Here is a 24,085-nt window from a genome sequence, read left to right on the forward strand (position 1 = left end):
CTTTGTGTTCGGCCAGATTCAGCAGGCCTTGCTAGGCTGGATATGGAAAGGGAGACAATCATACCTCAGAGTAACTCCTGGGCATCTGGCTTGGGCAGCTGGTAGACCGAGAAGAGCTCATGGAGAGGGAAATGGGGACTTGGTCTGGGACACATGAAGCCTGAGGAGGGGTCAAGCAGATAGGTCAATATAGAGGTCTGGTATGAGGAGCATCTTCAGGGCCAGGAATGAGAGTCTCAAAGACACAGACAATATAATATTTTTAAGAGGTGGGCAGCGTGGGATTATCTGTAAGACACAGTAAGAAGAGAGAAAGAGGCTGGGCAAAGTGGCTCATGCCTATAATCTGAGCACATGGGGAGGCCAAGGAAGGCAGATCACGAGGTCAGGAGTTCGAGACCACCCTGGTCAACATGGTGAAACCCCATCTCTACTAAAAAAATAGAAAAATTAGCCAGGCATAGTGGCAGACATCTGTAATCCCAGCTACTCAGGAGGCTGAGGCAGGAGAATCGCTTGAACCAGGGAGGCAGAGGTTGCAGTGAGCCAAGACTGCGCCACTGCACTCCAGCCTGGGTGACAAGAGAAAGATTCTATCAGAAAAGAAAGAGAAAGAAAGAAAAAAAGAAAGAAGGAAAAGGAAAGAAAGAAAGAAAGAAAGAAAGAAAGAGAAAGAAAAAGAAAGAAAGAAAGAAAAAAAAAGAAAGCAAGCTAGCTCAGGATGAATCTGCTGGCTGGCACTCTCTGGTCTAGAGAGGATGAGGGCAGGGGCCTTGAGAGACTGAAAATGAGACAGAGAGAGCCAAGGAAGAGTCCACAAGATTTGAACATTTTTATAAAAAATCGGGGGCAGAGAACAATAACCTAGAATTCTGTTGAGAAGCAGAATAAAAATGGGCCAGAGAGCAACTTTGGGTGGCAAAAGATGTTGAGTGAAAAATTAAAACTAAGTATTTTGAAGTGTTGATGAAGTATTTAAGGAACAAGATAGAAAAGACAGGTTGGCTGAGGTTGTACCTTCAAATGCCCAGTGGTGGCTACTGCCAAAGCTCTCTCCGTTAGTACAGAGTGGCACCCAGGCACAGGTAAAGCCCAGAGAAAAGAGGCTTCCCAATGGTGTCAACCCTCCTGCAGAAAACCTTTGACTCTACAGAAAAATTGACTCAGTAAGAAGCATATGTGCTTCCATTACCCGACTCTCTCCTCTTACGTAGGAGTAAAATTTCCATAATCCATGCATATTAAAAACTGTAGGATGGCCAGGCATGGTGGCTCACATCTGTAATCCCAGCAATTTGGGACGCTAAGGCAGCTGAACCACCTGACGTCAGGAGTTTGAGACCAGCCTGACCAACAAGGCAAAGCCCTGTCTCTACTGAAAATATAAAAATAGCCAAGTGTGGTGGTCATGCCTATAATCCCAGCTAGTCAGGAGGCTGAGGCAGAAGAATCACTTGAAACTGGGAGGCAGAGGTTGCAGTGAACTGAGATCCCGCCATTGCACTCCAGCCTGGGTGACAGAATGAGACTCCATCTAAATTTTAAAAAAAGGAAAGTAAGAGCGTCCAGGTGTAGTGGCTCATGCCTGTAATCCCAGCATGTTGGGAGGAGGGGGAATCAACTCAGGTCAGGGGTTTTAGGCTAGCCTGGCCAAAATGGTGAAACCCCATCTCCACTGAAAATACAAATATTAGCCAGGCATGGTGGCAGGTGCCTACCATCCCAGCTATTTGAAAAGCTGAGGCAAGACAAACGCTTGAACCTAGGAGGTGAGGGTTGCAGTGAGCCAAAACAGTGCCACTCTGCACTCCAGCCTCAGCAAAAACACTGAAACTCCATCACCAAAAAAAAAAAAAAAAAAAAACCAGTAAGAGAAAGCCTGAGCTGAGTCCTACTCATTGTATTTACTTTCCTAAGATAAAACATGAAAAACATTACCACCAGGTGTGGTGGCTCACATCTGTAATGCCAGCAGTTTGGGAGGCCAAAACGTGGGAATCACGGAATGAGGAGCTCAAAACAAGCCTGGCCAACATGGTGAAATCCATGCCTACTAAAAAAAATACAAAAATTAGCCATACATGGTGGTGTGTGCCTGTAATCTCAGCTACTCGGGAGAGCGAGGCAAGGGAATTACTTGAATCTGAGAGGCGGAGGTTGCAGAGAGCCACTGTACTCCAGCCTGGGTGACAGAGCAAGACTCCATATAAAGAAAACAAAACAAAACAAAAGACATCACTCAGTAATATACTTTAAAGGAGGAAAAAAAGGCTTACCAAACTTTTTTGCAGAAAAGCCGATCCACTGTCTTTCTTAATTTGGTGATTCTGGCACACTATTCTTCCTTTGCTGTTGAAACCACAAAAATACAAGTTTTCCAAATGTAATGGGTTTACTAATTTGGGTTGTTAAATATTGTTATTATTATTATTTTTTAAGACAGGGTTTCACCATGTTGGTCAGGCTGGTCTTGAACTCCCGACCTCAGGTGATCCACCCACCTTGGCCTTCAAAGTGCTTGATTACAGGTGTGAGCCACCATGCCCAGCCTAAATATTATTACTATAAAATAGGCAGTATTTTTTCATTCCTGTGACTAAAATTATTTCTAAGATTCCAGAATGTACTTATTACTGAAACAATGATAACACTGAACAAAAAAAGGAAGAACCAGACATTCATTAAAGCTGGAAAAAAGCAGAACTCGGTGTGCTCAACAACAGCTACCAGGCCAGGCACAGTGGCTCACGCCTGTAATCCCGGCACTTTGGGAGGCCGAAGCGGGCAGATCACCTGAGGTCAGGAGTTCAGGAGCAGCCTGGCCAACATGGTGAAACCCCATCTCTACTACAAATACAAAAATTAGGCAGCCATGGTGGCAGGTGCCAGGAATCCCAGCTACTTGAAACATGAAGTAGGAAGATTTGCTTGAACCCACAAGGCGGGAGGATACAGCAAGCTGAGATCATGCCACTGCACTCCAGCATGGGGAACCCAGCAAAATTCCATCTCAATAAATAAACAAACAAACAAGCAGACAGACAGACAGACAGACAGCTAGCAGGCGACATTTGCTATGGGGAGACTAGGGACATATCTTGCTGGCAATCTAAAATTTAGATTTTAGTAAATCTAAACAGTTTAATTCCATACTGTTTCGTCCCCACACCACGCCAGAGCCAAAACTAGTGAGAAGATCAATTCTATTTCTTTGAAAATGCATCTAACAATTAAGACATGATATGTATGGCTCCACACTCTAAAAGGAAACCTTCTTATGTTCTGGGTATCATGAGGATTTGACGAAGGCTTCTTCAGTTGACTGGCATAGACTTGGAACAATAAACTGTTTGATGCACTGTGCCAAATAAATCTTGCATCTGAGAAGTAGGACAAAGATTGTTGTTTTACTTCTGTCTACCCATTAATCCAGTATCTACACGTATTTATAATGGGTTAATACAAAGAAAATGAGTTGACTGTTTTAGAGAGTATTAGAATTTTGACAACATGAATTCTCTTATCCTGGAAAATAATTAATAGTTAGAGACGTATTATTTCATGTGGAAGCTATACCATTAAAGAAATCAATGTTAATCATTAAATAATTATTGCACATAATCTTCTCATCTGACTTAAGACTGAAGACATACCTCCTGAAGCTGGTGTATCAAGCTGTAAAACTTCAGTTATTGACTTCATAAGTTCATGTCTGAAAGGTGAGAATATTTAATATTCACTAGGCAATATTTTGCAAAGGAATATCCATTAGTACCTATTTAATCACCAGGGGTGGTTTTAAAAAGGAAAGACAGGCTGGGCACAGTAACTCCTGCCTGTAATCCCAACACTTTGGAAAGCTGAGGCAGACAGATCACAAAGTCAAAAGTTTGAGACCAACCAGGCCAACATGGTAAAACCCCATCTCTACTAGAAACACACAGCTCAGCTGGGCGTGGTGGCAGGCACATGGAATCACAGCTACTTGGGAGGCTGAGCTGGAGAATTGCTTGCACCCAAGAGGGGGAGGTTGCAGTGAGCTGAGATTACATCACAGCACTACAGTCTGGGTGACAGAGAAAGACTCCCTCTCATAAAAATAATTAAGAAAAGACAATCTGAATGCTTGAGCACAACTAAATCTTCAGTTGAGGTTTCTACAGAGTAACAAAAAAAAAAATTGCAAATTGCCTCAGAAGTTGCTTCACGGAGCATGTGTCCTCACAAGGAAAGTGGTAACTTGGCAACACGCAGCTCTTTGAAGCATACTACAAAAATCTCAAGTGGGATCCTTTATTATTGCATTGCATTCAAGGCCATTTTCCTCTACCTATCTACAAAAAGAATCATATAGGCTTTAAAAATCTCAGGCCTAAAAGCAAGACATGGTACTATTTTCTTCAGCAAAAGCAGCACAACATTGTAAGAGAAAATGTAAGTTGCAGCCAGCCAGGTGTGGGCGGTGTTCATGTTTCAAAAGCTAACACTGGCATGACTGACTCAAGGCTGGACCCAGATAAATTAAAAACGGGAAGATAAAAAATACAGAAAATAGGCTGGGCACAGGGGCTCATGCCTGTAATCCCAGCACTTTGGAAGGCCAAGGAAGGTGTATCACAAGGTCAGGATTTTGAGTCCCCATGTGGAGACTGAGGCAGGAGAACTGCTTGAACCCAGGAGGCAGAGGTTGAAGTGAGCCGAGATCATGCCACTACACTCCAGCCAAGGCAGCAAGAGTGAAAACTCTGTCTCACAAAGGAAAAAACATTCCTTTGGGAAGTCCTTCTACATAAAGATCTTCAACGTGAGACTGGCGAAAAGGGTATAGGATCATCAACAGACCACTGGCTTTTACTGTTTGAGCTATAAGGACAAAAAGAAAGGGAGATCATTTAAACACAATCTGTATTGCTCTTTAACTTTTTATTTTTCAGATGGAGTCTCGCTCTGTCGCCAGGCTGAAGTGAAGTGGCACAATCTCAGCTCACGGCAACCTCCGTGTCCCGGGTTCAAGTGATTCTCCTGCCTAAGCCTCCTGAGTAGCTGGGACTACATGTGCCCGCCACCATGCTCAGCTAATTTTTATACTTTTAGTAGAGACGAAATTTCATCATGTTTGCCAGGATGGCCTCGATCTCCTGACCTCGTGATCCACCCACCTTGGCCTCCCAAAGTGCTGGGATTACAGGCGTGAGCCACTGAGCCAGGCATTGCTCTTTAACTTTTATAATTTGATGTTTACTTCTGTTATTGTAATTCAGTCCAAAGAAAAATAGTGTGAGGAAAATAAAAATAACACCAAAAATGCTAATATTCTGTTCATCGAAGTTTGCTGTGAAATATCCCACTACAGCCAGGCAGGGTGACTTACCTCTGTAATCCTAGCACTTGGGAGGCCGAGGCAGCTGAATCCCCTGAGGTCAGGAATTGGAGACCAGGCTGGCCAACATGGCAAAACCACATCTCTTGAAAAACACAAAAAGTAGCCAGTTATGGTGGTGAGTGCTTGTAATCTTAGCTACTCGGGAAGCTGAGATAGGAGAATCACCTAAACCCAGGAGGCAGAGGCTGCAGTGAGCTAAGATCACCCCATTGCATTCTAGCATGAGTGTCAAGAGCAAAACTCCAGCTCAAAAAGAAAAGAAGAGATAGGTAGATCCCATTACTTTAAGGCAATGTAGATACGGTCAGACTTTCTACAGAAATCTCAACCACATTATAAAGCGAGAAGAACATACCAGCTAATATTATTTAATACATGCAGTATTAAATGGCAGAGGTAGTATTTTCCAAACATAAACATTAGTGTAACCTTATTGGACTTATAAAAATAATTCTTTTTATTAACAGAAACAGAAGATTCCCTGAACTGCAACTTTTAAGCTAGCATATTTACTCAAGATTCAACTAATAGAACAGCTTTAAAAAGTCAAGAGCTGGGCTGGGCATGGTGGCTCACGCCTGTAATCCCCACATCTTGGGAAGCTGAGGCAGGCAAATCACCTGAGGTAGGCTGTTCTAGACTAGCCTGACCAACATGAAAAAAACCCCATCTCTAATAAAACATAAAATTAACTGTGGCATATGCCTGTAATCCCAGCTACTCTGGAGGCTGAGGCAGAAGAATAGCTTGAACCCGGGAAGCAGAGGTGGCAGTGAGTCGAGATTGAGCTATTGCCCTAAAGCCTGGGCAACAAGAGCAAAACTCCATCTCAAAAAAAAGTCAAGAGTTAGCCAGGTGGGAGTGGCTCACACCTGTAACCCCGGCACTGTGGGAGGCCAAGGTGGGTGGATCACCTGAGGTCAGGAGTTTGAGACTAGCCTGGCCAACATGGTGAAGCCCCATCTCTACTAAAAATACAAAAATTAGCTGGGCATGGTGGCACTCACCTGTAGTCCTAGCTACTAGGGAGGCTGAGGCAAGAGGATAAATTCAACTTGAGAAGTGGAGGTTTCGGTCAGCCGAGATCGCACCGCTGCACTCCAGCCTGAGTGAAAGAGCAAGACTCTGTTTCAAAGAAAAAAAAAAGTCAGGAGCATGAGGAATATTAAAATCAAACATAAACAATAGTCTCCCATCAAAACAGCTCCATTTATTTGCTATCAGTATGTGTTACGGTCTATCTGCTAAACACTGATATTTGTACTAACGTTTCAAGTGCACATTAGTGCTTAGATTTAATATCCTTTGCTGTACACTAAACTTGAATATCATACTTTCATATTACAAAAAAGTATCTTTCCCTAAGGCAATCCCCATTAATATTGCTTTAAAATTACAAAATGTGAAGACTGTTTTTATAATTTCACAACAGCTGAACACTGTTTTAAACAAATTATTTTTAAACAAAATCTTATTTAAACAAAAAATAAGATTTTGTTTAAAAATAATTTGTTTAAAACAGTGTTCAGCTGAAGATTTTAAAGAGAATAATCTAATAAACCACCATCACAACAAAAGCCCCACAACATAATCAGTTGCACCTTATAAAAGCACTGACATTTATAAAAATCGTCATTCACTATATAAAACAGTGAATTCCTAAAACTTTAATAGCAAATGATTTTTACTCAGAGTAGTACTAAATTAACAATATCGTAAAAACATAAGCTGGGTGTAGTGGCTCACACCTGAAATTCCAGCACTTTGGGAGGCCAAGCCGGGTGGATCACTTGAGATCAGGAGTTCAGGACCAGTCCGGCCAGCATGGTGAAACCCTATCTCTACTAAAAATACACAAGTTAGCTGAGCATAGTGGTGCACGCCTATGATCCCCACTACTTGGGAGGCTGAGGCAGGAGAATTGCTTGAAACCGTGAGGCAGAGGTTGCAGTGAGCCAAGATCTCATGCCACTGCACTCCAGTCTGTGCAACAGAGCAAGATTCTGTCTCAAAAAATTAGTAAGTAAATACAAACATAAGGAAGATGCATTTATTACGTATTGATATACCCGGTATTATGTGAAGCACTGTAGCATGTTATCAAATCTTCCAGATAGATCTTCAGTTCTCACGACCACTAAAGAGCAGACTGAGCCTCAGACAGGATAAGAGACTTGGCCAAGCTGACCTCGCGATCTGCCCACCTTGGCCTCCCAAAGTGCTGGGATTACAGGCATGAGCCACCATGCCCGACCAAATACTCAATTTAACAAAGCAGATAAAGAGAAACAATTAGTTTTAAAAAAAACAATATTAATTAAATCCCTAAGATCCAGGGCTTTGCAATAAATATGTAAATAAATCCCCAATATCCATGCGGAAAGTTTAAAAGAAATGCTGACTGATAATTTAAGAGATACAACTTTTCCTTAGCTTTGCAGTAATCTAGAAAGCTAGAATGTTCCTAATACTTGGACAGACACTACAAGATGAACAGTGACTCCATTGTGTAAACTCTCATGAACAAAGTATTACAGGACTTTTCCAGTTTAGACATACCATATTTTCTTTCAGGCAGTTCTTCAACATACCATATTTTCTTTCGGATAGTTCTTCAATGTGTTTATATAGATCAGTGATACCATCACTGCATTTCTCTGAAAATTGAGCAAAGGTCGATTGTCAATAATACGTCCCTATGTCAGAGCAACATTAACATATGATGACTTACTTCCTATATTTTACATCTCAACAGTCCATATCATTTTACTCCTTTTGAAAACATTTTTCCCTTTTTTGGTGGTTCTTATATTAGTTTAATTGGAGACTGTGAGAAAAGTTTTAAAGTTTAGTATCTCTTTTTATCCTTTTAATTTCTGAAGAGGAAGAGGGCAGAAAAGAGCAATCAAATTAAATAAGACAACAAGGAGGCCACAATGAGAATGTCTCCAGGGGTCTTTTAGCAAACTTCCTAAAACATGTCTCAGCTGTGTGGAAATAAGACTTTACAGCAGCCAGTGAGGTGATGCAGGCCTGTAATCCGAGCACTTAGGGAGCAGAGGTAAGTAGATCGCTTTGAGCTGAGGGCAACATAGCAGAAACTTCCGTCCTCTCCCCCACCTTCCACTACCCCCTCCATGTCCCCATCTCCTCCAAAAATACAAAACTTAGCCAGACATGGTGGTAGGCACCTGTAGTCCCAGCTGCTCAGGAGGTTGAGGTAGAAGAATCTCTTGAACCCAGGAGACAAATGTTGCAGGGAACGAAGACTGCAGCCAGCCTGTGCAAAAGAGCAAGACTCCATCTCAAAAAAGAAAAAAAAAAAATAAAAACAAGTTTAAGAGGAACCCCAAAGCAAAAATCCCAACCCTTTACCTTCCAATCACTGAAACACCAGGAAGGTGTAATAGTTTTGCAGCATACCTGTAATAGGCTGATAGTGACCCCCGCAAGATGCTCATAACCTAATCCCAGGAACCGGTGAACATGACTTCGCATGGTAAAAGGGGCTTTGCAAATATAATGAAGTTCAGGACTTTTGGCCAAGAAGATTATTCTGGCTTGTCACAGTGGGGTTGATGTACTCACCCAGATCCTTATCAGAACAGAGCAGGTGATGGAGAGCGACGGGAAGTGTAGTGTTGGAAGCAGGAACCTCGAGTCATTCAAGAAGGGCAGCAAAAGCTGAGGAGTGCAGGAAGCCTCCGGGGCCAGGAAACTCATTCTCCTACAGAGCCTGGGAAGGTACCTGCCCTGCTCCCACCTTGAGTCAGTGGGACTGACTTTAGAATTCTGGCCTTCAGAACTGTAAGGGAATACATCTGTGTTGCTTTGTTGTTTTTTTTTAGATGCAGTTCCACTCTTTTTACCCAGGTTGGAGTGCGACGGCACGATCTCGGCTCACTGCAACCTCCGCCTTCCAGGTGGAAGCAATTTTCCTGCCTCAGCCTCCTGAGTAGCTGGGATTACAGGCATGCACTACCAGACCCAGCTATTTTTGTATTTTTGGTAGAGATGGAGTTTCTCCATGTTGGTCAGGCTGGTCTCGAACTCCCGACCTCAGGTGATCCGCCCGCCTCAGCCTCCCAAAGTGTTGGATTACAGGCATAAGCCACCATGCCCAGATACATCTACGCTGTTTTAAGCTCTAAGTGTGTGGTAATTTGTTGCAGCAGAAACAGGAAACTAGTATCGTAGTGAAGCCTCAAAACCCACCTGAAGGGGCTGGGTGCAGTGGTTCATGCCTGTAATCCCAGCATTTTGGGAGGTCAAAGTGGGCAGATCACTTGAGGTCAGAAGTTCGAGACCAGCCTGGTCAACATGGTGAAACTCTGTCTCTGCAAAAAAAAAAAAAAAAACAACTAGTTGGTGTGGTGGCACATGCCTGTAATCTCAGCTACTTAGGAGGCTAAGACATGGGAACTGTTTGAACCTGAAGAGGGGGAGGGGGAGGTTGTAGTGAGTCAAGAGTGTGCCACTGCATTCCAGCCTGGGTGAGAGAGCCAGACTCCATCCATCTCAAAACAAACAAACAACCCACCTGAAGAAAGTTTCCAGTTTGGTCAGCAGTCCCCCACCCAACCCCCAGAAGTAGACCTTTCCTCTTTATGGTTTTTTTTTTTTTTTTTTTTTTTTGGAGATGGAGTCTCACTCTGTTGCCCAAGCTAGAGTGCAGTGGCATGATCTTGGCTCACTGCAACCTCTGCCTGCCTGGATCAAGCCATTCTCCTGTCTCAGCCTCCTGAGTAGCTGGGATTAGAGGCAAGCACCACCACACCTGGCTAATTTGTGTGTTTTGAGTAGAGACAGGTTTTGCCATGTTGCCCAGGCTCTACTCAAACTCCTGGCCTCAGGTGATCCACCTGTCTCAGCTTCCCAAAGTGCTGGGATTACAGGTGTGAGCTACGGCACTAAGCACTCACCAAGGACTTTGACAGCATGCTTTTCCAGGTGATCAGTCCTTGTCTGGTCTGGCTCTGCCACACTCTCCACCACACCAAGTTGGAATCCTTAGCTACTTTTCAGAAGAGGAGGGTGTGTACTTTAATCCCAGCTTGGTATGGTTCCAATCTGCATTTAACTCGTGGAACCTGGCTGCTTCCCAGGCCCCGGAGAAAAAAAGGGTCTCTCTGTGGGTATGATACAGGATGAGCCAAGATCATGCCACCGCACTCCAGCCTGGGCTACAACAGCGAGACTCCATCTCAAGAAAACAAAAACAAAAAGAAAAAAACAGACTCCATCTAAAAGAAAAACAAAGACAAAACAAAAACAAATGTGGCATGGCAAACAAAATAATTACTGTGCTAAAGACAGTTTCATAGAAAATAAAAGACAATAAAATAAGCTGTCTTTTTAGATTAGTATAGTACTTATTCTTATTTTACAGCTAAACAAATGAGCTCAGGGCAACTGTGGTGGCTCACACCTGTAATCACAGCATTCTGAGAGGCTAAGGCAGGTGGATCATGAGGTCAAGAGATCAAGACGACCCCTGCCAAAATGGTGAAACCCCATCTCTACTAAAAATACAAAAATTAGCTGGATGTGGTGGCACGTGCCTGTAGTCCAAGCTACTCAGGAGGCTGAGGCAGGAGAATCGCTTGAACCCGAGAGGTGGAGGTTGCAGTGATCCAAGATGACGCCACTGCAAAAGAGCAAGACCCCGTCTCTAAAAAATAAATAAAATAAGTAAAAGAGAAACCGGCTCAGAGAATGTTATTTGATTGGACCATGTTGTATCTCTGGACAGTGAAGCTGAGATCAGACTTCATGTGTAACTCCCCTAGCCTACCACGGTGCCTCTCATAAAAAGAAGACATATAAATTTGGCCTAATATACAAAGATGCTGGAACGGTCAATTCTACATACAGTACTTCCGTGTTCATCAAGGGAAACCTTAAGGGAAGGTGAAAATGCTTCTAGAAGGGACTGGACACCAGTGCCCTTACTTGTTGCCTTTGGGCTCTTCCTCCAAGGGTAACAGTGACCTGAAATTACTGACTGATCCAATCAACGGGAGAAAATGGTACCAAGGTCACCAACATCAGGTAAATTCACTTGAGGACCTATGTGTGTGCTTTGACAGACTAAAACTGCTTTTGTAAAGGACACTGTATTGCAGGCAAACATAATCACATTAACAACTAATAACACTGTAAAATGCTGTTGTGTTGAATGCTACTTTAGAAAAATATGCTCAAATGTAGGGGAAAAAACTGTGATAGAAAACTACGTATCAACTATCTAGCTAGCCATCTAGAGGCATGGTCTCATTCTTTTGCTCAGGATGGCATGCTGTGGGATGATCCTACTCACTACAGACCTGCTCCTGGCCTCAGGTCATCCTCCTGCCTCAGCATCCTAAGTGGCGGGGGACACAAGTGGACACAGTACACCTGCCGTTTTTACTTGTTTGTTTTGTAGAGTCAGGGTTTCACTACATTGCCCAGGCTGGTCTCAAACTCTGGAGTCTCGCTCTGTCAACCAGGCTAGGGTTCAGTGATGTGATCTCGACTAACCGCAACCCCTGCCTCCTGGGTTTAAGCAGTTCTCCCATCTCAGCCTCCCGGGTAGCTGGGACTACAGGCATGTGCCACCACATGTGGCTAGTTTTTGTAGAAACCGGGTTTCATCAGGTTGGCTACACTGGTCCTGAACTCCTGACGTCAGGTGATCCACCTGCCTTGGCCTCCCAAAGTGCTGGAATTACAGGTGTGAGCCAGCAAGCCGAGCCACGGACTTTGGTATTAAATAGCCTAACCCAAGTGGGGCGCCGCGGCTCACACCTTTAATCCCAAGAACTCTGAAGGCCAAGGTGAGAAGATGGCTTGTACTCAGGAGTTCGAGACCGGCCTGGCAAAATGGGAGCATCTTCCCCTCCATCTCCACAAAAAAATACAAAATATTAGGCCAGGCTTGCACTGTGCCTGACTCATTTCTGTATCTTTTTGTAGAGACGGGGTTTTGTCCTGTTGCTCCCGCCTCGGCCTCCCAAAGCGCTGGTATTACAGGGCCCAGGCAGCCTCAGTTTCTCCTTAAGCAGCCCCCCCAATGGTGCACGCCTGCATAGTTTTCTTTTTTATTTTTTTAAGACAGGGTTTACCTCAGTCTTGCAGCCTGGAGTGCTGTGGGAGAATGACAGCTCATCGCAGCCTTGAACCTTGGGCTTCAAGTAGGTGGGAGGCTGAGGTGGGACTGCAGAAATGGGGTCCCCCCGGTTTGCCAGGCTGCTCCTGAACTCCTGGCCTGAAGGAAACTTCCCACCTCCCCAGGGTCCGGACGCACTTTTTCTATCTTTAACCCACAGAAACACGGTGCTGGGTCGGAGTCTGTTACCGACCCTTCTCCAGCGAGCAGCGCACAGGACGCAGCGGGAGGTAGAGGTGACCAGGCTCTGCTCTGCGGAGAGGACAACCCGGCTCCTAGGCAACACCCCTCCGCGTGAAGTCGCCGAAGGTCCGCCTCTGTGACGTCGCGGGAAGCCCGTCTGTGCGCCGGAGGAGCGCCGCCGTGACGTCGCGGGTGGCCCGTCTGTGCGCCAGAGGCGCGCCGCCCTGATGTCGCCGGAGGCCCGTCTGTGCGCCGGAGGAGCGCCGCCGTGACGTCGCGGGTGGCCCGTCTGTGCGCCGGAGGCGCGCCGCCCTGATGTCGCCGGAGGCCCGTCTGTGCGCCACAGGCGTGTCGCGGTGACGTCGCCGAAGGCCCGTCTGTGCCCCGGAGGCACGTCGCTGTGATGTCGCTGGAGGCCCGTCTGTGCGCCGGAGGCGCATCGCTGTGACGTCGCCAGAGGCGGGGCACGGTGAAGTTTTCAGAGGCCGGCCCCTCACGCGGAGCCAATCGGAAGTAGAGGCGGTGCTGCTGGGTCTTCCAGGAGCGCGCATGCGCAGGCTGGTGATGGAAGCCGCTGCAGAGCGGGCACTTTCGCCTACAGAGGCTCCCGACTTGCTGCCCTCACCTATAAGCTCCAAAGAGGAGGGTTTTTTTGTGTGTGTGACAGAATTTCGCTCGTTACGCAGGCTGGAGTGCAATGGCGCGATCTCGGCTCACTGCAACCTCCGCCTCCTGGGTTCAGGCAATTCTCCTGCCTCAGCCTCCTGTGTAGCTGGGATTACAGGCGTACGCCACCATGCCCAGCTAATTTTTTGTATTTTTAGTAGAGGCGTGGTTTCTCCATGTTGACCAGGATGGTCTTGATCTCTGGACCTCGTAATCCACCCGCCTGGGCCTCCCAAAGTGCTGGGATTACAGGCGTGAGCCACCACCCCCGGCCCCCAAAGAGCAGTTTCCCAGTCTGCAGGGCCAGGAGCGGCAGGAACCCGACGCAGTGAGCAGGTGCTGCCCACCAACCTCTCAGCGACTGGTGGGCACGAGTGCAAGGTCATGCAGGAGAAGCTCCTCAATGGACAGTGAAGGGCTACCAGCACCACTGCCACCCTGGACACGTATTCTCCTTACCTCAGCCTAGGTACGTGCGACCCCTAATACTTTTCCCAGCCAGAAACCCCAGGGGCGTCCTTCATCACTGCTCATCCTGGGCAGGGCAGGGCAGGGCAGGGCAGGGCAGGGCAGGGAAGGCCAATTACCAGGCAAGGCAATTCCAGGAAAGGCAATTTGAGGCAGGGCAAGTCAAGGCAGGGCAGGGAAATTCTAGGCAAGGCAATTCGAGGCACATGAAGGAAAGGCAAGGCAGGGAAATTCCAGGCAAGGCAAGGTAATTCCAGGGAAGAGAAGGTAAAGCCAGGCCAGACCAGGCAATTCCAGGAAAGGAAGGCCAGGCCAGGCCAGGCAATTTCAGGGAAGAGAAGTTTAGGTCAGGCCAGGCAATTCCAGGGAAGGAAAGGCCAGGCCAGACAATTCCAGGGAAGGTAAGCCCAGGCCAGGCAATTGCAGGGAAGGGAAGGGAAGGCAGGCCAGGCCAAGCCAGGCTATTCCAGAGAAGGGAAGGCCAGGCCAGATCAGGCAATTCCAGTGAAGGAAGTCCAGGCCAGGCAATTCCAGGGAAGCCCAGGCCAGGCCAGGCAATTCCAGGGAAGCCCAGGCCAGGCCAGGCAATTCCAGGGAAGAGAAGACCAGGCCAGAAGTCCTTACCTTCCCTGGAATGGCCTGGCCTGGCACTCCCTTCCATGGAATTGCTTGTTTGGCCTGGCCTGGTCTTCCTTCCCTAGAATTGTCTGGCCTGGATTGGACTGTCCTGCTCTTCCCTTCCCTAGAATTGCCTGGACTGGCCAGGTCTTGCCTTTCCTGGAATTGCTTGGCTGGCCTGGTCTGGCCTTCCCTTTTCTGGAATGGCCTGGCATTCTCTTCCCTGGAATTGTCTGGTCTGGCCTGGTCTTCTCTTCCCTAAAATTGCCTGGGCTATCCTGGCCTGGCCTTCCCTTCCCTTCCCTGGAATTGCCTGGCCTGGGCTTACCTTCCCTGGAATTGTCTGGCCTGGCCTTTCCTTCCCTGGAATTGCCTGGCCTGACCTAAACTTCTCTTCCCTGAAATTGCCTGGTCTGGCCTGGCTTTACCTTCTCTTCCCTGGAATTACCTTGCCTTGCCTGGAATTTCCCTGCCTTGCCTTTCCTTCATGTGCCTCGAATTGCCTTGCCTAGAATTTCCCTGCCCTGCCTTGACTTGCCCTGCCTCAAATTGCCTTTCCTGGAATTGCCTTGCCTGGTAATTGGCCTTCCCTGCCCTGCCCTGCCCTGCCCTGCCCTGCCCAGGATGAGCAGTGATGAAGGATGCTCCTGGGGTTTCTGGCTGGGAAAAGTATTAGGGGTCGCACGTACCTAGGCTGAGGTAAGGAGAATACGTGTCCAGGGTGGCAGTGGTGCTGGTAGCCCTTCACTGTCCATTGAGGAGCTTCTCCTGCATGACCTTGCACTCGTGCCCACCAGTCGCTGAGAGGTTGGTGGGCAGCACCTGCTCACTGCGTCGGGTTCCTGCCGCTCCTGGCCCTGCAGACTGGGAAACTGCTCTTTGGGGGCCGGGGGTGGTGGCTCACGCCTGTAATCCCAGCACTTTGGGAGGCCCAGGCGGGTGGATTACGAGGTCCAGAGATCAAGACCATCCTGGTCAACATGGAGAAACCACGCCTCTACTAAAAATACAAAAAATTAGCTGGGCATGGTGGCGTACGCCTGTAATCCCAGCTACACAGGAGGCTGAGGCAGGAGAATTGCCTGAACCCAGGAGGCGGAGGTTGCAGTGAGCCGAGATCGCGCCATTGCACTCCAGCCTGCGTAACGAGCGAAATTCTGTCACACACACAAAAAAACCCTCCTCTTTGGAGCTTATAGGTGAGGGCAGCAAGTCGGGAGCCTCTGTAGGCGAAAGTGCCCGCTCTGCAGCGGCTTCCATCACCAGCCTGCGCATGCGCGCTCCTGGAAGACCCAGCAGCACCGCCTCTACTTCCGATTGGCTCCGCGTGAGGGGCCGGCCTCTGAAAACTTCACCGTGCCCCGCCTCTGGCGACGTCACAGCGATGCGCCTCCGGCGCACAGACGGGCCTCCAGCGACATCACAGCGACGTGCCTCCGGGGCACAGACGGGCCTTCGGCGACGTCACCGCGACACGCCTGTGGCGCACAGACGGGCCTCCGGCGACATCAGGGCGGCGCGCCTCCGGCGCACAGACGGGCCACCCGCGACGTCACGGCGGCGCTCCTCCGGCGCACAGACGGGCCTCCGGCGACATCAGGGCGGCGCGCCTCTGGCGCACAGACGGGCCACCCGCGACGTCACGGCGGCGCTCCTCCGGCGCACAGACGGGCTTCCCGCGACGTCACAGAGGCGGACCTTCGGCGACTTCACGCGGAGGGGTGTTGCCTAGGAGCCGGGTTGTCCTCTCCGCAGGGCAGAGCCTGGTCACCTCTACCTCCCGCTGCGTCCTGTGCGCTGCTCGCTGGAGAAGGGTCGGTAACAGACTCCGACCCAGCACCGTGTTTCTGTGGGTTAAAGATAGAAAAAGTGCGTCCGGACCCTGGGGAGGTGGGAAGTTTCCTTCAGGCCAGGAGTTCAGGAGCAGCCTGGCAAACCGGGGGGACCCCATTTCTGCAGTCCCACCTCAGCCTCCCACCTACTTGAAGCCCAAGGTTCAAGGCTGCGATGAGCTGTCATTCTCCCACAGCACTCCAGGCTGCAAGACTGAGGTAAACCCTGTCTTAAAAAAATAAAAAAGAAAACTATGCAGGCGTGCACCATTGGGGGGGCTGCTTAAGGAGAAACTGAGGCTGCCTGGGCCCTGTAATACCAGCGCTTTGGGAGGCCGAGGCGGGAGCAACAGGACAAAACCCCGTCTCTACAAAAAGATACAGAAATGAGTCAGGCACAGTGCAAGCCTGGCCTAATATTTTGTATTTTTTTGTGGAGATGGAGGGGAAGATGCTCCCATTTTGCCAGGCCGGTCTCGAACTCCTGAGTACAAGCCATCTTCTCACCTTGGCCTTCAGAGTTCTTGGGATTAAAGGTGTGAGCCGCGGCGCCCCACTTGGGTTAGGCTATTTAATACCAAAGTCCGTGGCTCGGCTTGCTGGCTCACACCTGTAATTCCAGCACTTTGGGAGGCCAAGGCAGGTGGATCACCTGACGTCAGGAGTTCAGGACCAGTGTAGCCAACCTGATGAAACCCGGTTTCTGCAAAAACTAGCCACATGTGGTGGCACATGCCTGTAGTCCCAGCTACCCGGGAGGCTGAGATGGGAGAACTGCTTAAACCCAGGAGGCAGGGGTTGCGGTTAGTCGAGATCACATCACTGAACCCTAGCGTGGTTGACAGAGCGAGACTCCAGAGTTTGAGACCAGCCTGGGCAATGTAGTGAAACCCTGACTCTACAAAACAAACAAGTAAAAACGGCAGGTGTACTGTGTCCACTTGTGTCCCCCGCCACTTAGGATGCTGAGGCAGGAGGATGACCTGAGGCCAGGAGCAGGTCTGTAGTGAGTAGGATCATCCCACAGCATGCCATCCTGAGCAAAAGAATGAGACCGTGTCTCTAGATGGCTAGCTAGATAATTGATACGTAGTTTTCTATCACAGTTTTTTCCCCTACATTTGAGCATATTTTTCTAAAGTAGCATTCAACACAACAGCATTTTACAGTGTTATTAGTTGTTAATGTGATTATGTTTGCCTGCAATACAGTGTCCTTTACAAAAGCAGTTTTAGTCTGTCAAAGCACACACATAGGTCCTCAAGTGAATTTACCTGATGTTGGTGACCTTGGTACCATTTTCTCCCGTTGATTGGATCAGTCAGTAATTTCAGGTCACTGTTACCCTTGGAGGAAGAGCCCAAAGGCAACAAGTAAGGGCACTGGTGTCCAGTCCCTTCTAGAAGCATTTTCACCTTCCCTTAAGGTTTCCCTTGATGAACACGGAAGTACTGTATGTAGAATTGACCGTTCCAGCATCTTTGTATATTAGGCCAAATTTATATGTCTTCTTTTTATGAGAGGCACTGTGGTAGGCTAGGGGAGTTACACATGAAGTCTGATCTCAGCTTCACTGTCCAGAGATACAACATGGTCCAATCAAATAACATTCTCTGAGCCGGTTTCTCTTTTACTTATTTTATTTATTTTTTAGAGACGGGGTCTTGCTCTTTTGCAGTGGCGTCATCTTGGATCACTGCAACCTCCACCTCTCGGGTTCAAGCGATTCTCCTGCCTCAGCCTCCTGAGTAGCTTGGACTACAGGCACGTGCCACCACATCCAGCTAATTTTTGTATTTTTAGTAGAGATGGGGTTTCACCATTTTGGCAGGGGTCGTCTTGATCTCTTGACCTCATGATCCACCTGCCTTAGCCTCTCAGAATGCTGTGATTACAGGTGTGAGCCACCACAGTTGCCCTGAGCTCATTTGTTTAGCTGTAAAATAAGAATAAGTACTATACTAATCTAAAAAGACAGCTTATTTTATTGTCTTTTATTTTCTATGAAACTGTCTTTAGCACAGTAATTATTTTGTTTGCCATGCCACATTTGTTTTTGTTTTGTCTTTGTTTTTCTTTTAGATGGAGTCTGTTTTTTTCTTTTTGTTTTTGTTTTCTTGAGATGGAGTCTCGCTGTTGTAGCCCAGGCTGGAGTGCGGTGGCATGATCTTGGCTCATCCTGTATCATACCCACAGAGAGACCCTTTTTTTCTCCGGGGCCTGGGAAGCAGCCAGGTTCCACGAGTTAAATGCAGATTGGAACCATACCAAGCTGGGATTAAAGTACACACCCTCCTCTTCTGAAAAGTAGCTAAGGATTCCAACTTGGTGTGGTGGAGAGTGTGGCAGAGCCAGACCAGACAAGGACTGATCACCTGGAAAAGCATGCTGTCAAAGTCCTTGGTGAGTGCTTAGTGCCGTAGCTCACACCTGTAATCCCAGCACTTTGGGAAGCTGAGACAGGTGGATCACCTGAGGCCAGGGGTTTGAGTAGAGCCTGGGCAACATGGCAAAACCTGTCTCTACTCAAAACACACAAATTAGCCAGGTGTGGTGGTGCTTGCCTCTAATCCCAGCTACTCAGGAGGCTGAGACAGGAGAATGGCTTGATCCAGGCAGGCAGAGGTTGCAGTGAGCCAAGATCATGCCACTGCACTCTAGCTTGGGCAACAGAGTGAGACTCCATCTCCAAAAAAAAAAAAAAAAAAAAAAAAACCATAAAGAGGAAAGGTCTACTTCTGGGGGTTGGGTGGGGGACTGCTGACCAAACTGGAAACTTTCTTCAGGTGGGTTGTTTGTTTGTTTTGAGATGGATGGAGTCTGGCTCTCTCACCCAGGCTGGAATGCAGTGGCACACTCTTGACTCACTACAACCTCCCCCTCCCCCTCTTCAGGTTCAAACAGTTCCCATGTCTTAGCCTCCTAAGTAGCTGAGATTACAGGCATGTGCCACCACACCAACTAGTTTTTTTTTTTTTTTTTTTGCAGAGACAGAGTTTCACCATGTTGACCAGGCTGGTCTCGAACTTCTGACCTCAAGTGATCTGCCCACTTTGACCTCCCAAAATGCTGGGATTACAGGCATGAACCACTGCACCCAGCCCCTTCAGGTGGGTTTTGAGGCTTCACTACGATACTAGTTTCCTGTTTCTGCTGCAACAAATTACCACACACTTAGAGCTTAAAACAGCGTAGATGTATCTGGGCATGGTGGCTTATGCCTGTAATCCAACACTTTGGGAGGCTGAGGCGGGCGGATCACCTGAGGTCGGGAGTTCGAGACCAGCCTGACCAACATGGAGAAACTCCATCTCTACCAAAAATACAAAAATAGCTGGGTCTGGTAGTGCATGCCTGTAATCCCAGCTACTCAGGAGGCTGAGGCAGGAAAATTGCTTCCACCTGGAAGGCGGAGGTTGCAGTGAGCCGAGATCGTGCCGTCGCACTCCAACCTGGGTAAAAAGAGTGGAACTGCATCTAAAAAAAAACAACAAAGCAACACAGATGTATTCCCTTACAGTTCTGAAGGCCAGAATTCTAAAGTCAGTCCCACTGACTCAAGGTGGGAGCAGGGCAGGTACCTTCCCAGGCTCTGTAGGAGAATGAGTTTCCTGGCCCCGGAGGCTTCCTGCACTCCTCAGCTTTTGCTGCCCTTCTTGAATGACTCGAGGTTCCTGCTTCCAACACTACACTTCCCGTCGCTCTCCATCACCTGCTCTGTTCTGATAAGGATCTGGGTGAGTACATCAACCCCACTGTGACAAGCCAGAATAATCTTCTTGGCCAAAAGTCCTGAACTTCATTATATTTGCAAAGCCCCTTTTACCATGCGAAGTCATGTTCACCGGTTCCTGGGATTAGGTTATGAGCATCTTGCGGGGGTCACTATCAGCCTATTACAGGTATGCTGCAAAACTATTACACCTTCCTGGTGTTTCAGTGATTGGAAGGTAAAGGGTTGGGATTTTTGCTTTGGGGTTCCTCTTAAACTTGTTTTTATTTTATTTTTTTCTTTTTTGAGATGGAGTCTTGCTCTTTTGCACAGGCTGGCTGCAGTCTTCGTTCCCTGCAACATTTGTCTCCTGGGTTCAAGAGATTCTTCTACCTCAACCTCCTGAGCAGCTGGGACTACAGGTGCCTACCACCATGTCTGGCTAAGTTTTGTATTTTTGGAGGAGATGGGGACATGGAGGGGGTAGTGGAAGGTGGGGGAGAGGACGGAAGTTTCTGCTATGTTGCCCTCAGCTCAAAGCGATCTACTTACCTCTGCTCCCTAAGTGCTCGGATTACAGGCCTGCATCACCTCACTGGCTGCTGTAAAGTCTTATTTCCACACAGCTGAGACATGTTTTAGGAAGTTTGCTAAAAGACCCCTGGAGACATTCTCATTGTGGCCTCCTTGTTGTCTTATTTAATTTGATTGCTCTTTTCTGCCCTCTTCCTCTTCAGAAATTAAAAGGATAAAAAGAGATACTAAACTTTAAAACTTTTCTCACAGTCTCCAATTAAACTAATATAAGAACCACCAAAAAAGGGAAAAATGTTTTCAAAAGGAGTAAAATGATATGGACTGTTGAGATGTAAAATATAGGAAGTAAGTCATCATATGTTAATGTTGCTCTGACATAGGGACGTATTATTGACAATCAACCTTTGCTCAATTTTCAGAGAAATGCAGTGATGGTATCACTGATCTATATAAACACATTGAAGAACTATCCGAAAGAAAATATGGTATGTTGAAGAACTGCCTGAAAGAAAATATGGTATGTCTAAACTGGAAAAGTCCTGTAATACTTTGTTCATGAGAGTTTACACAATGGAGTCACTGTTCATCTTGTAGTGTCTGTCCAAGTATTAGGAACATTCTAGCTTTCTAGATTACTGCAAAGCTAAGGAAAAGTTGTATCTCTTAAATTATCAGTCAGCATTTCTTTTAAACTTTCAGCATGGATATTGGGGATTTATTTACATATTTATTGCAAAGCCCTGGATCTTAGGGATTTAATTAATATTGTTTTTTTTAAAACTAATTGTTTCTCTTTATCTGCTTTGTTAAATTGAGTATTTGGTCGGGCATGGTGGCTCATGCCTGTAATCCCAGCACTTTGGGAGGCCAAGGTGGGCAGATCGCGAGGTCAGCTTGGCCAAGTCTCTTATCCTGTCTGAGGCTCAGTCTGCTCTTTAGTGGTCGTGAGAACTGAAGATCTATCTGGAAGATTTGATAACATGCTACAGTGCTTCACATAATACCGGGTATATCAATACGTAATAAATGCATCTTCCTTATGTTTGTATTTACTTACTAATTTTTTGAGACCGAATCTTGCTCTGTTGCACAGACTGGAGTGCAGTGGCATGAGATCTTGGCTCACTGCAACCTCTGCCTCACGGTTTCAAGCAATTCTCCTGCCTCAGCCTCCCAAGTAGTGGGGATCATAGGCGTGCACCACTATGCTCAGCTAACTTGTGTATTTTTAGTAGAGATAGGGTTTCACCATGCTGGCCGGACTGGTCCTGAACTCCTGATCTCAAGTGATCCACCCGGCTTGGCCTCCCAAAGTGCTGGAATTTCAGGTGTGAGCCACTACACCCAGCTTATGTTTTTATGATATTGTTAATTTAGTACTACTCTGAGTAAAAATCATTTGCTATTAAAGTTTTAGGAATTCACTGTTTTATATAGTGAATGACGATTTTTATAAATGTCAGTGCTTTTATAAGGTGCAACTGATTATGTTGTGGGGCTTTTGTTGTGATGGTGGTTTATTAGATTATTCTCTTTAAAATCTTCAGCTGAACACTGTTTTAAACAAATTATTTTTAAACAAAATCTTATTTTTTGTTTAAATAAGATTTTGTTTAAAAATAATTTGTTTAAAACAGTGTTCAGCTGTTGTGAAATTATAAAAACAGTCTTCACATTTTGTAATTTTAAAGCAATATTAATGGGGATTGCCTTAGGGAAAGATACTTTTTTGTAATATGAAAGTATGATATTCAAGTTTAGTGTACAGCAAAGGATATTAAATCTAAGCACTAATGTGCACTTGAAACGTTAGTACAAATATCAGTGTTTAGCAGATAGACCGTAACACATACTGATAGCAAATAAATGGAGCTGTTTTGATGGGAGACTATTGTTTATGTTTGATTTTAATATTCCTCATGCTCCTGACTTTTTTTTTTCTTTGAAACAGAGTCTTGCTCTTTCACTCAGGCTGGAGTGCAGCGGTGCGATCTCGGCTGACCGAAACCTCCACTTCTCAAGTTGAATTTATCCTCTTGCCTCAGCCTCCCTAGTAGCTAGGACTACAGGTGAGTGCCACCATGCCCAGCTAATTTTTGTATTTTTAGTAGAGATGGGGCTTCACCATGTTGGCCAGGCTAGTCTCAAACTCCTGACCTCAGGTGATCCACCCACCTTGGCCTCCCACAGTGCCGGGGTTACAGGTGTGAGCCACTCCCACCTGGCTAACTCTTGACTTTTTTTTGAGATGGAGTTTTGCTCTTGTTGCCCAGGCTTTAGGGCAATAGCTCAATCTCGACTCACTGCCACCTCTGCTTCCCGGGTTCAAGCTATTCTTCTGCCTCAGCCTCCAGAGTAGCTGGGATTACAGGCATATGCCACAGTTAATTTTATGTTTTATTAGAGATGGGCTTTTTTTCATGTTGGTCAGGCTAGTCTGGAACAGCCTACCTCAGGTGATTTGCCTGCCTCAGCTTCCCAAGATGTGGGGATTACAGGCGTGAGCCACCATGCCCAGCCCAGCTCTTGACTTTTTAAAGCTGTTCTATTAGTTGAATCTTGAGTAAATATGCTAGCTTAAAAGTTGCAGTTCAGGGAATCTTCTGTTTCTGTTAATAAAAAGAATTATTTTTATAAGTCCAATAAGGTTACACTAATGTTTATGTTTGGAAAATACTACCTCTGCCATTTAATACTGCATGTATTAAATAATATTAGCTGGTATGTTTTTCTCGCTTTATAATGTGGTTGAGATTTCTGTAGAAAGTCTGACCGTATCTACATTGCCTTAAAGTAATGGGATCTACCTATCTCTTCTTTTCTTTTTGAGCTGGAGTTTTGCTCTTGACACTCATGCTAGAATGCAATGGGGTGATCTTAGCTCACTGCAGCCTCTGCCTCCTGGGTTTAGGTGATTCTCCTATCTCAGCTTCCTGAGTAGCTAAGATTACAAGCACTCACCACCATAACTGGCTACTTTTTGTGTTTTTCAAGAGATGTGGTTTTGCCATGTTGGCCAGCCTGGTCTCCAATTCCTGACCTCAGGGGATTCAGCTGCCTCGGCCTCCCAAGTGCTAGGATTACAGAGGTAAGTCACCCTGCCTGGCTGTAGTGGGATATTTCACAGCAAACTTCGATGAACAGAATATTAGCATTTTTGGTGCTATTTTTATTTTCCTCACACTATTTTTCTTTGGACTGAATTACAATAACAGAAGTAAACATCAAATTATAAAAGTTAAAGAGCAATGCCTGGCTCAGTGGCTCACGCCTGTAATCCCAGCACTTTGGGAGGCCAAGGTGGGTGGATCACGAGGTCAGGAGATCGAGGCCATCCTGGCAAACATGATGAAATTTCGTCTCTACTAAAAGTATAAAAATTAGCTGAGCATGGTGGCGGGCACATGTAGTCCCAGCTACTCAGGAGGCTTAGGCAGGAGAATCACTTGAACCCGGGACACGGAGGTTGCCGTGAGCTGAGATTGTGCCACTTCACTTCAGCCTGGCGACAGAGCGAGACTCCGTCTGAAAAATAA

The 24,085-nt window shown here is 46.7% G+C and overlaps 2 protein-coding genes across 100 annotated transcripts in view; one reads left to right on the forward strand and one right to left on the reverse strand.

Annotated features, from left to right (window-relative positions):
- The window catches only part of LOC108588271 (uncharacterized), a 56,644-nt gene extending 42,802 nt beyond the window's left edge, over positions 1-13,842 (reverse strand). For 34 of the 50 annotated variants that reach the window (XR_013524693.1, XR_013524673.1, XR_013524675.1 and 31 more), the window contains exons 1-11: positions 12,490-12,803; positions 10,306-10,626; positions 9,599-9,720; positions 8,972-9,188; positions 8,575-8,663; positions 7,943-8,040; positions 7,132-7,227; positions 6,391-6,508; positions 5,372-5,465; positions 3,654-3,712; positions 2,277-2,349 (exon numbers count right to left, since the gene is read on the reverse strand). The gene's annotated coding sequence lies outside the window, so the exon portion shown is untranslated. The other 16 variants (XR_013524617.1, XR_013524667.1, XR_013524628.1 and 13 more) reach the window with 16 other exon arrangements.
- Positions 13,843-15,192: 1,350 nt separating this feature from the next.
- Positions 15,193-24,085, forward strand: part of LOC128929312 (uncharacterized) — a 58,031-nt gene continuing 49,138 nt past the window's right edge. For 30 of the 50 annotated variants that reach the window (XR_013524753.1, XR_013524745.1, XR_013524741.1 and 27 more), the window contains exons 1-9: positions 16,134-16,519; positions 18,383-18,703; positions 19,289-19,410; positions 19,821-20,037; positions 20,346-20,434; positions 20,969-21,066; positions 21,782-21,877; positions 22,501-22,618; positions 23,544-23,637. The gene's annotated coding sequence lies outside the window, so the exon portion shown is untranslated. The other 20 variants (XM_078344895.1, XM_078344819.1, XM_078344863.1 and 17 more) reach the window with 20 other exon arrangements.

The sequence above is a fragment of the Callithrix jacchus genome, chromosome 1 (assembly GCF_049354715.1).
Source record: "Callithrix jacchus isolate 240 chromosome 1, calJac240_pri, whole genome shotgun sequence".
Taxonomy (NCBI): domain Eukaryota; kingdom Metazoa; phylum Chordata; class Mammalia; order Primates; family Cebidae; genus Callithrix; species Callithrix jacchus.